Genomic DNA, 13,216 nt, shown 5'->3' with positions numbered 1-13,216 from the left:
CGCGTTTCATTATTTTCGTTATCGCGTAATGCTGTGCTGGTTTTGCTGGCTCGCGAAACTCGCACAAATGGCAAGTAGCAGAGAATTCAACTTCCATGGGATTTCGCGGGATGCTCGAACGGTCTACGCAACTTTATCAAATAGCAGCTGCTGCGGCGAATCCACCGCTCTTCTTGGCTCGGTACCGCCGTCTCTCGGATGCCGTTTGACTCACTGACGGCAGGAAAGGGTGGTGATGGCGTATGCAACGTCACCACTCCCCCGATTGGGTGGCGGGAGATTTCAAATCCGAAAAAGCTATTCGGACCATTAAGATGCAATTTTCTCGTGAACCAAGTCTTTTCTTGGCACGTAACAAGCGTAGCGAGGTTTCTGGAATGGTGGTTAAACAGTCCACGTCGGCTTAGCATTTACATTTAGTGTCGCGTTAAAGGGGCATGAGCCATTCATTGGCAAGAGGAAGCTATCGTCGTCATCATCACCAACAATCATCGCTCGAGCATCGGCGTCTTTTTTCACAGCTGCCTCCGTTGCCGCTCACCACCTGGAATCAAACGAAATTCTACGCTTCCTGCGTAGAATTTAATTTCTCTTCTGTTGTCGTAATAGGCAGGCTGGGTTAATTTTTTTTTATTTACGGTGGTATGAACCATTCCTCAAATGGCCATGAAACAGTTCCGCAAAATTTTATAGACGTGTAGGATACAGCTAACATTATTCGTTCGCACCACAGTTTGTGTGAAGCGTTTCATATTAGGAGAGCTACGGACGATCACAAGTTACCCTCCTCCATACCATGCATTTTCTCATCAACTAGTTCGCCGAGTGATCGGGATAAGTTCCGCCTTCACTGGTTCTGCGTCATGATGGCACGTCGTGTCGTCTACTTCCGGTTCTCTTCGAGCGAGCACGCTAAGCTTCTCCAACCTCTCCGCCAGCTGCTTGGCAGTCGACCCCAAGCGACAGCTATGAAGCAGGGTGCGTTGCGAGCAATCTGTCGTAGCGCGAAAAGTGTCTGGTATTCCGGTAACCATAGGCGAGCTGGGCATTTCGACGGATGGCTGGAAGCATAAACTCAAGCTGATGAAGGAACGTTAGCGCAGGCGTACGTGAGCTGCCTGGTCGGTCTGCACGATCCAGCCACCCGTTGGCGCAGAGCTTAACCAGCCAAATAAATAGCTAATATTGCTCTAACCAAGTGTAAATCATTTTAAACATTTACAAAACAACGTTTTAACGACTATGCTCCTGCAAAAAAGTTACACCAGCAGCTAAGAATACACTTCGTTACTGCTACGGTGTTTGGTTGAGCTCTCTGCCACCAGGTGGCTGCACCATGCAGCCCTTTCATGTTTCTGCTTCTGCTCATCCCGTGAAACGGCAGGGTCAAACGGCCAGGCCCTGTCCCCTTGCGCTTGCGTTTACCCCAATGCTGGGCTCGCAAAACAATGTTGTGGTAGTAATCTTCCGGTGTAAAATGACTGGGGGTGGGGGGGGGAGCAAAACGCGCCAATCCTGAGGTCAATCGGATAGTGACAACCCGATGCGCTGCAGCCACTCCGCTCGTCTGCTGCCTTGCAGAGGGACATGATGTCACAACGCAACAAATTCGAATCATAGTGCTCGCGAAATGGCTGAGACCGACTCTGACTGCAGAGCTCTCGTCAAAATGGAGCACGTTGTAACACAAGCAGATGACGCTTGCTGGGAGCCGGAAGTACTTAAGTGTAGTGCGAAATTATTATTGTGCATTCTCTTTCTGTTACTTTCTTTTTATAGGAACAAATTAACTAATATTCCAACTATTGTGAACAACATTTGTTCACCATAAGGATGGAAAGATTATTGAGTACGCGCCCTCGCAGGCGGTCGGATAACTAGCCCTACTAACGTCATTGGGGCAAATGACGCCAAATTGGTAGGGGCGGCTTAATATTCAGCCGAGCGATGTGATGCGATCGGCAGTGATGTACATATTTAAAACCTCATAATAAATTACTCGTTTTACGCGGAGCACTTAGATGGGCCAAATAATGATCAGAAGCACCTACTCTAAGGACTCGGTACGTTTCTACAAATGTTCAAAATCGTTTCAGGGTCCCTTTAAGGGGGGTATGAGCCATTCATTGTCTTATGTAACGGACGAATTTAATAACAGATCTGACGCAAGAAGTGACGGTAGAGAGCATCTGTGTTTTCGGCTGTTCCACTTTTCTGTAGCTTTTTAATTTTGTGTGTACACAGTGATCGCGTCGTCCTTCGGGATGGCGGGCACACGTCCCATGCAGCTTCCCGTCGACGCAGTTGACCCAGCTGCTGCTCGGCCGGTTGGTGCCCTCTGTGCTACGGCCGTCACCGACGTGGAGCTTCCAGATTCGGCAGATGACTCCAGGGTGACTGCGATGGATTCCGACAGTAGCAGCTTCACGCCTGTGGAATCGCGCCGCCTGAAAAGGAAGTTGCGCCGGACATCAACAGCTGGTGAGTCGACTACAAAGACTGTTGACAAACTTGGCGCGTTACGCCGGACACCAGCAGCGAGGGAGTTGCCTGCAGAGAACGTTGACGCACCTGACGGGTGCTCTGTGGCTTTCGTATCCACAACGGAGACGGCTAATTTGAATACCATCAACAGACAGCGGCTGTCCCAATTCTTCGACCAGCTGATTCCGGGACAAGTCCAAGAGGTCAGAATCAACGCTTGGAAGAATGTCCTTACGGTAGATGTGAAATCTCGGGCGTCCGTGGACAAACTGAAAGAAATTGGAGTGTTAGGCGGTATGCCGGTCCGCCCCTATCTCTCTCACGGAAAACGGACTTCCGCTGGAGTTATTACAGACGTAGACCCTGAAATAACGGACAGCGACATGCGGACACTCATCAAATCTACGGCCAAGATAGTCGACATTCATCGTTTCGGCCGATCACAGTGTGTTAAAGTAGTTTTTGAAGCCGACTCTATCCCATCCCACGTCAAGGTGGGCTATGTGCGGCATCCTGTCCGTCTGTATGTTCCCAAGCCTGTTCAATGCCACAAATGCAACAGGATTGGCCATGTGAGTGCTGTTTGCAGAAACGAAATATCCTGCCGTCGATGCGGCGGATCACACCAGCATGACACTTGGAAGACGGAGACAGTCAAGTGTACCAACTGCTTCGGCGCTCATGAGGCGACGGCTAAAGACTGTCCTAGGATGAAGAACGAGAGGCTTATCCTGAAGAAGATGGTAAAAGACAACTCAAGTCACCAAGAAGCGGCCGCGTCTATTCGTTGCCGCAAACGTCGTTCCCGACACCGACGCCCAGAGTCTCACGTCACTAGTCTGTCTCAGCCGCCGTCACAGCAACTCTCAGCTCCGTTGCCTCAACGTATTGAGCCGCAGAATGATAAGACGCCGCCTGCTGCAGCACCCCATATTACCACGGTGGTTCAGAAAGATGCGGGTACATTATCCACCTCCTCTGATGTGGAATGGCCTGCTCTGTCATCCAAAGTCGTCGAACCAACGCGTCCATCATTCTGTGCCGGTCCAGCGGACAATAAGGACAAGCCGGAAGGCCAGCAGGTGAACGTTCTTCTGAAACAACTTTTACATTCCATGCGCACGCTGCTTTCAGGCCTCAATACGCCAACAGCAAGGGTTGTTGTTCAGTTTTTGGATGCAATTGAGCCGCTCTTGGCGGCACTGCAGTGATTCATTATGGCGCTACCACACAACCCATCCTCTGTGTCGATGCACATACGTCGCAGTGTAGTGATGCAGTGGAATGCCCGAGGCCTGCGTGGTCGCCTAAGTGACTTCCGACAGCGCGTCCAGAAATGCCGCTTCCCCGTGATTGTTATATGTGAGCCCAACATGCCTTCTGCTTTCCGCCTTTCTGGATATGTATTGCTGTGGTCTCGAGAAGCTGATGAAACCAGCAAGGTATTAATGTGCATACGCCGAGATATTCCACACTACCGCCTTGTCCTCCAGCACCATAACACGAACCACTACATTTGCTTGACGTTAACGCTTAAATGGCCGGGTCTTCTCGATACTCGGCGGCTATATTCCACCCAGAGATCCCATTGATTTCTCGTACCTGTCCTCAGCAATCCAGAGTTGCACAGCTCCCCATATTATTGTGGGCGACTTCAATGCTCATCACCCCCAATGGGGAAGTACAGTAATGAATAGCCGAGGCAAAGCCTTGTCCGACTTTATGCACTCACAGGATTTCGTCAATATTAACGATGGCGCTCCTACGTTTCTGCTTGGCACGTCCTATAGTAGCTGCTTGGACCTGACGTTTGTTTCCTCACGACTACAGTCTTCTATTAGCTGATTCAGTGATGTGGAAACACATGGCAGTGATCACATACCAACGTATATCTGCGTCAAGTGGTTCGCACCTACCACTTCGTCTCATGTGCGGTGCACTGACTGGCCCACATTTAAGACATTCGTGGAGAATTCCAATGCGAATCTCGAGTCACCACCGCAAATAGAAGACTTGATCACGTCCGCCCTCGGTGAGGCCACGCGGACCATATGTGCACCTTCACCGGGGTCTCCTATCGACGTGGAATTCGAGAGGTTGCGCGCAGTCCGACGGCGTGCTGAAAGGAAATATAGAAGGACGAAATGCACGTACGATCTCGCCCTTTGTCGCCGAGCTCAACGACAAATAAAGCGCCATCTCGAGAAATTAGGAAGGAAGCGCTGGAGAAAGTTCTGCTCATCACTAGATCCTCGCAAGCCGCTGTCACGTATTTGGCATGTAGTCAGGAGCCTACGTTTTCCCCCACAAGAAAGGTACCCTTTCAGTGCTCTGGCCCTTTACCAACGCCGCAATAATGTAGAGGTAGCGGACGATTTCTGCAAAATGATTGTGGGCACAACTCAACCAGCCTCAATCCAATTCGAAGTTTTTGCGCCACCTTCCTCAAGTGACCACTACGACTTGCTCTTTACGATGCCCGAATTAGAGGCTGCTCTTGCGTCGTGTCGGCATTCATCTGCTCCTGGCCCTGACGGGATCTCGTACTCGTCTCTGTCTCACCTTGGCAGGGCTGGTCGCACTGCACTGCTCAATTATTACAACGACACATGGGTCTCCGGTATTGCTCCGCAGCAGTGGAAGATCAGCCGCCTGGTTGCTCTCTTGAAGCCTGGAAAGACTCCTTATGAGCTTACCTCATACCGCCCAGTTGCATTAGCCAGCTGTGTTGGCAAAGTTATGGAACGAATGGTCCTGGCGAGGCTCGAATGGTTTCTGGAAAGAAATGATCTTTATCCGAACATGATGACCGGTTTTCGGCGGGGTCGTTCTTCAATTGACAGCGTCATTGACCTCGTTACTACAGTGGAACATGAAAAACATCAACGCCGACTCGTCGCCGCTGTTTTCTTAGATATCAAAGGGGCCTACGACAACATCCTTCATGAAGCCATTCTCGATGCCCTAGATGACTTGGGTATTGGCGGCCGGCTCTACCTGTGGCTTGTGAGCTACCTCAGCGGCCGTTTCGTTTATATGTCCACGCCTGACGGAGACACTAACCGTCATCAGGTATGCCGTGGAGTTCCTCAGGGAGGAGTTCTCAGCCCAACATTATTTAATGTGGCACTAATTGGCTTGGTGAGCGAGCTTCCACCTCACATCCACATCAGTGCATATGCAGATGACATCTGCATCTGGGCTTCTGGTACAACACGCCCACAACTACGTGCGAAATTACAACGGGCTGTGTCATCTACTTCACGATACATACGGCTTCAGGGTTTGCGCTTAGCTGCCGAAAAATGTGCTGTGGTTGCATTCACGCGCAAATCCGTCTGCCGCTACCCGATCTCCATTAACGGTGTCATAATACCTTATGTCTCTCACCACAGATTCTTGGGCATTATCATCGACCGCGATTTGTCATGGACGAGGCATGCTAATATGTTGCAGCAAAAACTTAATCTGTTTTGCCATGTTCTTTGCTTCGCAACAGGCATGAAATGGGGCCCCACGGAAGGCTCATTACTAAGACTTTATCAATCTCTTTTCGTAGGCTACATTCGATACAGCCTTCCGATACTCTCAAACTTGAGCATTTCCTGCTTACGGACATTAGAGAGCGTCCAAGCGCAGGCACTCAAAATATGCCTCGGGTTGCCACGGCGTGCCTCCAACAAAGGCACAATTGAGGAAGCCCACGTATGCCCATTACCGATATACCTGTCCCACGAACCACTTCGTGTGTATTTACGCTTACTGACACGACACCATTGCCATCCATTGACGTCGGTTCTACATGAGCGACCGGGCAGCAGTTTCACAAGTGCACTCCGCTGCCATCTACCCCACATAACATCAGGCTATGCCCTTCCACATCGCCCCGTCAAACCACCATGGGTGATGGTTCCACCTTCCGTATGCGTACATGTCCCCGGCATACTAAAGAGATCATTGGTTCCCGTCAGTGGACTACAACAGCTTGCTCTCGCGTACATCTGGTCAGAATACCAGACATATGTTCATGTTTACACAGACGGCTCCGCGTCACCTAAGGCATCGACAGCAGCTGTGGTGATACCAGCCCAACAGATGACTCGTGCTTTCATACTAGACCCTAATTCAACATCAACCGCTGCAGAGCTTGTGGCTATTCGGGAAGCGATTCGCCACATTTGCGGGGAAAGACCTCAAGAGTGGTGCATTTTTACGGACTCAAAACCCGCGCTGCAAATTTTGGGATGCTTCCTGCGCCACACCGCATATCAGGTTCTGGTCCTGCATATCACCGAGCTACTTTCATACGCTCAAGAAAAACACCACCGCATAGTGTTCCAATGGATCCCGGGACACTGTGGGCTCAACGGTAATGAGATGGCCGATGCTGCAGCAAGGCGCGCCCTCAGCAATGGCCTGCGAACTGTAGTGCCATTCTCCAGACCGGACATAACATGCCTCCTGTCAGAATTATTGAGGAGTGCGACGAGAAGATACTGGGCCCAGCCAGACGCTCGTCATGTCCGCCTAAAAAGCCTGGATCCCGATATGAAATTTCCCATTCTGCGTGGAATTCCACGCCCTCATACATGCCTGATACACAGACTGCGATTAGGCGTCGCCTTCACGCGCAAATATTTGCACATTATTGGACGGACAGACTCCCCGGACTGTTCAGTGTGTGGCGCTGTAGAGACTATAGAACATGTGCTCGTGGTGTGCCCTGAGTATGCGCTAGAAAGACTGACATTGGCAGATACATTGAGACATTTACACAATGGACCACTGTCGGAGGACCTCTTGCTAGGCGCGTGGCCACAGAGTTGGCAGACGACAGAGACAATGCGTGCACTTTCACGTTTCCTAGGTGACACGGGCTTGGACGCACGCCTGTGATACCAGTTGTGTAATGTGTCATTCACCTCGTTCCTCCCATTATCATCCCCCATTGTGACCCTTTTTCTTCCCCTCTTCCCCTTCCCTTACGTAGAGTAGCAGGCCAGATGCTCCATTATCCGGCCGACCTCTCTACATTTTCCAATCATTAAACTACTCCCTCCTCCTGCGAGAATGTGTGTGAATACCTACCATCACGATCACCAATGATCAGGACAATAAATATGTTCGTACCTTTGTTCAAAATTCTATGTCATGCCTGTGCCGTGAGCTAAAGAGCTTCACTGGTTATCAACATTCACAAAGTGGAACGGCTCATTTTTTTTTCAATTTGGCATCAGACGATTATTCTTACGAGCTTTTCGTCACGTAGGCGGTCGTATACATCACTGCGTAATGCTTTGCAAACTGGTTGATCTACAGCTCTAATCTACAGGATCTGAAATTAGGCATTTTAAGAAGCCTAAATGCCATTGTCATTGGTGTGTAAACGTATATCTATATTTCTTGTCAATGCTGACTGAGTCTGTTTCATTGTAGTTTATTTGGCTTTAAACTAAGCTCTAACGTGGGCAATGGTTCTGGCGTTCATCAGGCACTCCAGATTTGACAGAGCGTCCTCACTCGAAAAACCATGTAGCCCACTAAAATAAAATTTCTCAGTTTACGCCGAGAGGTGAAGCATCGATTGCAGTAGGAAATTATTAGACAGCAATACTATGTAACGATAATATGTTTCTTGGCCGTATAACGTTGTAAACATTCGTTTTCCTGCAATAAGCATGGTGTCATGCGCGCACATTGCAGACATGAACACATCTCACTCAATGACGTCAAACGCTCGCTCTCAAAACGCTGGCGTGAGGAAGAGCGGCAGCAACAGCGAGCGAATTGCCCTTCGCGTTGCATCTCGCTTCAACAACTAAGCGGCGAGAACACAAGCTACACAATGCCATCAGCCCTCGACGCGCCTAGACTCTGTACCTACCGTAGACCGCTTTCAAGATCGAGGCCACGCGGCCAAATCCAGCCGTGCCGTATACAGCCGCCGCCGGAGTTGAACGATTCCCTGCGACCTTGCCCGCGATGGAAGACGGCACGCTTCCTCCGCGCCTTCCTCCCTCGCGCGTGCGACATCGAGCCCCCAGGCTTTTCCGTTTACCATCGCACGCTTTCACTTGTAAACACAGCATGCGGCATGCTGCCGTTATCGCACTTGGGCTTTATACGGAATATCATTTAGGCGGCGACAGCGACGCCTACGGCGAAAATTCCCTTGGAGTGTACATATAAATCATATCGCAAAGCAAAAAAAAAAAAAACTTTCATTCTATATATCAGCCTGCATTCGACGGCGTCTCAGATTTCAACTGTAATCGCTTCTCAGGTGTTACTGTGGCAAAGTGCGCATATATAAGGGCTGGAAATCTGACGACTGGGCGTTGTGCCCAAGGTGGCCTCTATTTTGGTAATAAAGTTGGTTGGGACCTTGCCACACAACCAAACAGACACCGTCACCTAAACCTATTTTGTCACTGTAGACGGAGAATTTACGTGGCCGTTCTGAGCAAGCCATCGATTCGAGAACTGGGCCGCGGTTTCTGTAGCCTAACACCCAGCTATCGCTATTTCACGAACTGATGCATAAGTGGAGCAAAATACACGACAATCATTTGCAGAATGCTACAGGTACGTTCGCCGATTCCAAGATGCGCTACGTAGCTCTTTAACAGACACGCACGAAGAAAGACGCACATACAGACAGGATGATTCTCGAGCTAACAGTTCTAATCTAAGTTGGTAGTTTGCGCACCATCTCGCTTAGTTCATAGAACACACCGCAGGCGTCTCACATAACGCATGATAACAGGGAGAAAACGACGGCTAAGTGATTATTTCTAAAGCTCGTAATTATTCAAGGAAAGTTAACGTTTTGCTACACATGGCACATGACACGCCCCCAATTTTCACCAAGTATGAACACTGCGTATGGTAGTGTTCTCGGGACATTGGGAAACATACAGGAGACAGGCGCATAACGGTTCGAGCACTACATAACTTACAAGGGCTATAATCATAAAGGCTGTAATTGATGAAGATACATTTAACTATGCATGCACCTTTGCTATAACGTACCCCCGTACTCCTCCTTTATATTAAATTTTGTCTCGATTTCAGCTATTGGAAGGGAGACTAAACTAAATGTTGCGCCACTCGCAAAACACACTTATCAAGTTCCGGAGTACTTGCACACGTAAATGACTCGAAAGGGCGCAATGACCCACCTACTCTGAACTTTGCGGACACATTGCACATTCCCTTCCCCCCTTATTAAGAAGTCCGTCATTTAGTTCACCGAGGTCACCAGGGTGCATATCGTTCCTCGCGGAACGCATGAAAATACGGAGGAAACAACCGAGTATTGCGAAATTACTTGCAATGATTGTAATTAGGCCAGAAAAGTTTTTAGAAAATTTTATACACAGAGTCTAATATGGGCCCCCATTTCCATTGTATAAGAATTTGATGGGACGTACAATTATCCTAAGAACATGGGAAACAGCGAAGAACTGCTTACTATGGCTTTCAAGCTCCCGCTGAAGCAATTTTTTACAATGGCTAGAATTTAACAGCAGGCGTTTACCTTCGGATGTTGAGTGGCCATAACCTCCACCCCCTCGCCACCACCACCCCCGCCCCTTTCAAAAACCGTTCGTGTTGGCAGTTGCAGTTCCCACGGTACAGTGAGCTAAATTTTGCTCCATTCGTTAAACATCCCTGAAGCGTTCCGGAGCACTTGGATACGTAAGTTATTGCAAAGACTGTAATTAACACATATAGTCTGTACTTCGCCTACACATTAACCGTAGCATTCCCCTTATTTTGACGACGTTTACACATGTTATGCTTCAATTCATTCCTCGAAAAACACCGGAGAGACCGACAACGAACCTCGTATAAGACGTGAAGATATGGATAAATTGAGGGTTTAGTATCTATTTCCTCATGTTAATAGTTACAGAAGAAACGCTAACGTTTCACCACACATTAAACTTTATATGCCCTCATGTTTTTATCAACTATAAACTGTGACGCAGATTTCTCCGGGACACGCGGAAACATATATCTGATAACGGCCATATAACGCCTTCGAGGACCTTTTTCGAGTCGTTTTTCGTGAATCCCATATAATAAACTGACGCTCTCATAACATCACCCACGAATCAGGCATACTGCGCCCCTTATTCGCTCAGAATGTCAAATTGTGGAACGTTGAGCTCCTTCAGGACACTGGGCAAACTTCCAGCGAGCTTCATAAAATGTGCTTCTGAAGCTTTCGGTATACACCCCACAATTCTCTGCCAATTCTCTCCGAATATAGAATTCATACCGCGAGTAGTTTTTTCGAGGCAGCGCGAAAACACAGTGAGAGTTTTAATAACGTGTCTGCACAGGCATAACACGAAACTTTATTACGTGTTATTTATACCTTAATTACGCAACACGCTTTAAAACCTTTCTATGCATCGCTGCTAACATTTCTCGTTTTCCCTCGAAATATAGCTTAGTTAAAAGTAGCGCACTTGAAGAAAACACGGAAACGCACACGCACTCACACAAAAAGGAAGCACTGAATAAATTTGGCACTTGCTGCATGCCCTGATCTTTATTTTTTTGTCCACGATTTCTTTAAGTGCGCCGCTAAATAATCAAGTCATTAATTATCAACTAGCCCATCAGTGCAGCTTAATAAAGGGAACCACTATAGAGAAACAGTAAATAAGATTATATAGATAAATTATACAGGAATAAGTTTATTTTCGTTATTTTGCGCCAGTAACCCAGGGCCGGTATATCTGTGCTACGTCGTGGTTGTAAATGTGTTATCTGAATTGCGCCGTTTTCGTCGAACCGAAAATTCTCGAAACTTGCAAAGATCTGTTTTTGGCACATTTAGGATACAATTGAGTCCGTGTTTAGTGATAAAAATTTAACTAGCCCTGAGCAGACGCTGTCGAAATCCTTGACGTTACGGACCAGTTGGTTGGGGAGTGCTGCCGCGTAAGCGGCCGATTTCAATATGCCGTTTCGTCTGCGAAGCAGCTCCTTCCTGCTGCTGCCGGCAGGTGGCAACACAAGTCTGTGCCAGGGCCGGCTTTTCCGATGTAATTCTTCCCTTAGGGGAAAACAGTTTCTCATATTTGTATTAAAAAACAGGCGACTAATCGTGCCAAGCCTTATAATAAACGATGTCGACAACAAAATGCGATCGTTCTGCGAAATTTGAGCAAGAACAGTGCAGCGGTGAGTACAAAATCTTTTTTTGAACACGCGCAGCGGAATATTCAGGATCATGTATAGAAACCATGCATCATCTAGTTATCTCAGTGTTATCTATTCGATAGCCCCTGTGTGAAGATTGCTTTTGTTTTTCCAAACAGTGGGCGTAAATCCGCATGCGCTGCAATGCAGGGCTAACAATCCTTATTTTCCATTCTTAACATTATTCGCATGTTTACGGAGACAATCGTCCAGACAGCTGCCTGCCTGACCCACGCTGTATGCGTTAGATTTCAAGGGGTTTCCATACACAACTACCTGCACACAAAAGTAATCTTCACAAACAGGGACGATCGAACGCGCGTAATCATTGAATCGGCTAGATGGCACGTGAAGCTTGGATGACTTACTTATGCCCATGCATAAGTAAGCCATCCCTGGCCTTATAACGAAGGGAGTTGGCATTCTTGGGCGATGGCAACGTGACCAGTGAGCAGTGATGACCTCCTTGTTATATACATATATAGGGTATATATATATATACCCCATAGGGAGCGCGTTTTTTTTTTAGCAGTCATCGCCGGATCCCGTCGTAGTCTAGGCGGGTGCTGGTGAAGTGCTCGCTTCGTGGGAAGCATACAACAAATGCCCTCACCGTTTTTAGACGGAACAGTGTATATTCAGCAGCACAGACAGACTGGGGTCAATTTCTGGTCCAGCGAGATGTTATGAGCTATGACTTCTATTCTTTCGAGAAACAATCTTATCCGTCAGAGAAAAAATTACCGACGATTACGTTACTTCCTAATGCGAAATTTGAGCGCAGCAAATAAGCTGTTTCACCTTTTGGATAGATTGAGGCAAAGAAATCGAGCAACACATGTATGCGCTATCACATAATTTTTTTTTATTTTTCACACCTATTCCTTTAACAAAGACTCCACTAACAGTTCTTGGCAGTCATGAAGGAAGCTTTGTGGTCGGAGAAATAGACTGATATATGTTCGACTTGGTACACCAATGCTTGATTCTCAAAGACGAGATCTATACAAGTGCCTCGCGAGGTTGTCACAGCCGTGGGGGAAGCAGAGGCTAAGCGCCGCCGCCGAGAAGACCCTGCAGTTCGCGCCGCCGAAGCGGAGGCTCATCGCCGCCGTCGAGAGCAACCAGCAGTAAGCGGAAGCGGAGGGGGGCGGCGTGTACACCCAGCGGCAAACGATGGGGGCAGAAGCGCGCGCAGCAAGCGGACAACACGATAAAGGGAGGAGGGAAGAGATAGCAGCGACTGACTGATGCCGCTGACGGCGATAGTGAGTCAACCCCAGCTATCCGCCACACAAGAACAGGGGGGGGGGGGGGGGACCCTTTCCTCCTCTTTCTGCATGGCGGCGACGGTGTTCTATGCAGTCACGTTATCTTGACTCTCTAGCGGCGTCAGCGGCATCCAGCGGTATCAGTCGGTCGCTGCTAGCGCTGGGGGGATGAAAGGGGGGCGGAGCTGGTTACGAGGCCGACGACGACGCCGACGACGACGACGACGACGACGCGAAACCCA

Source organism: Dermacentor variabilis, chromosome 2 (assembly GCF_050947875.1).
Source record: "Dermacentor variabilis isolate Ectoservices chromosome 2, ASM5094787v1, whole genome shotgun sequence".
Lineage (NCBI taxonomy): Eukaryota > Metazoa > Arthropoda > Arachnida > Ixodida > Ixodidae > Dermacentor > Dermacentor variabilis.
The sequence above is the reverse complement of the archived record's forward strand: the minus strand, read 5'-3'. Positions refer to the sequence as shown.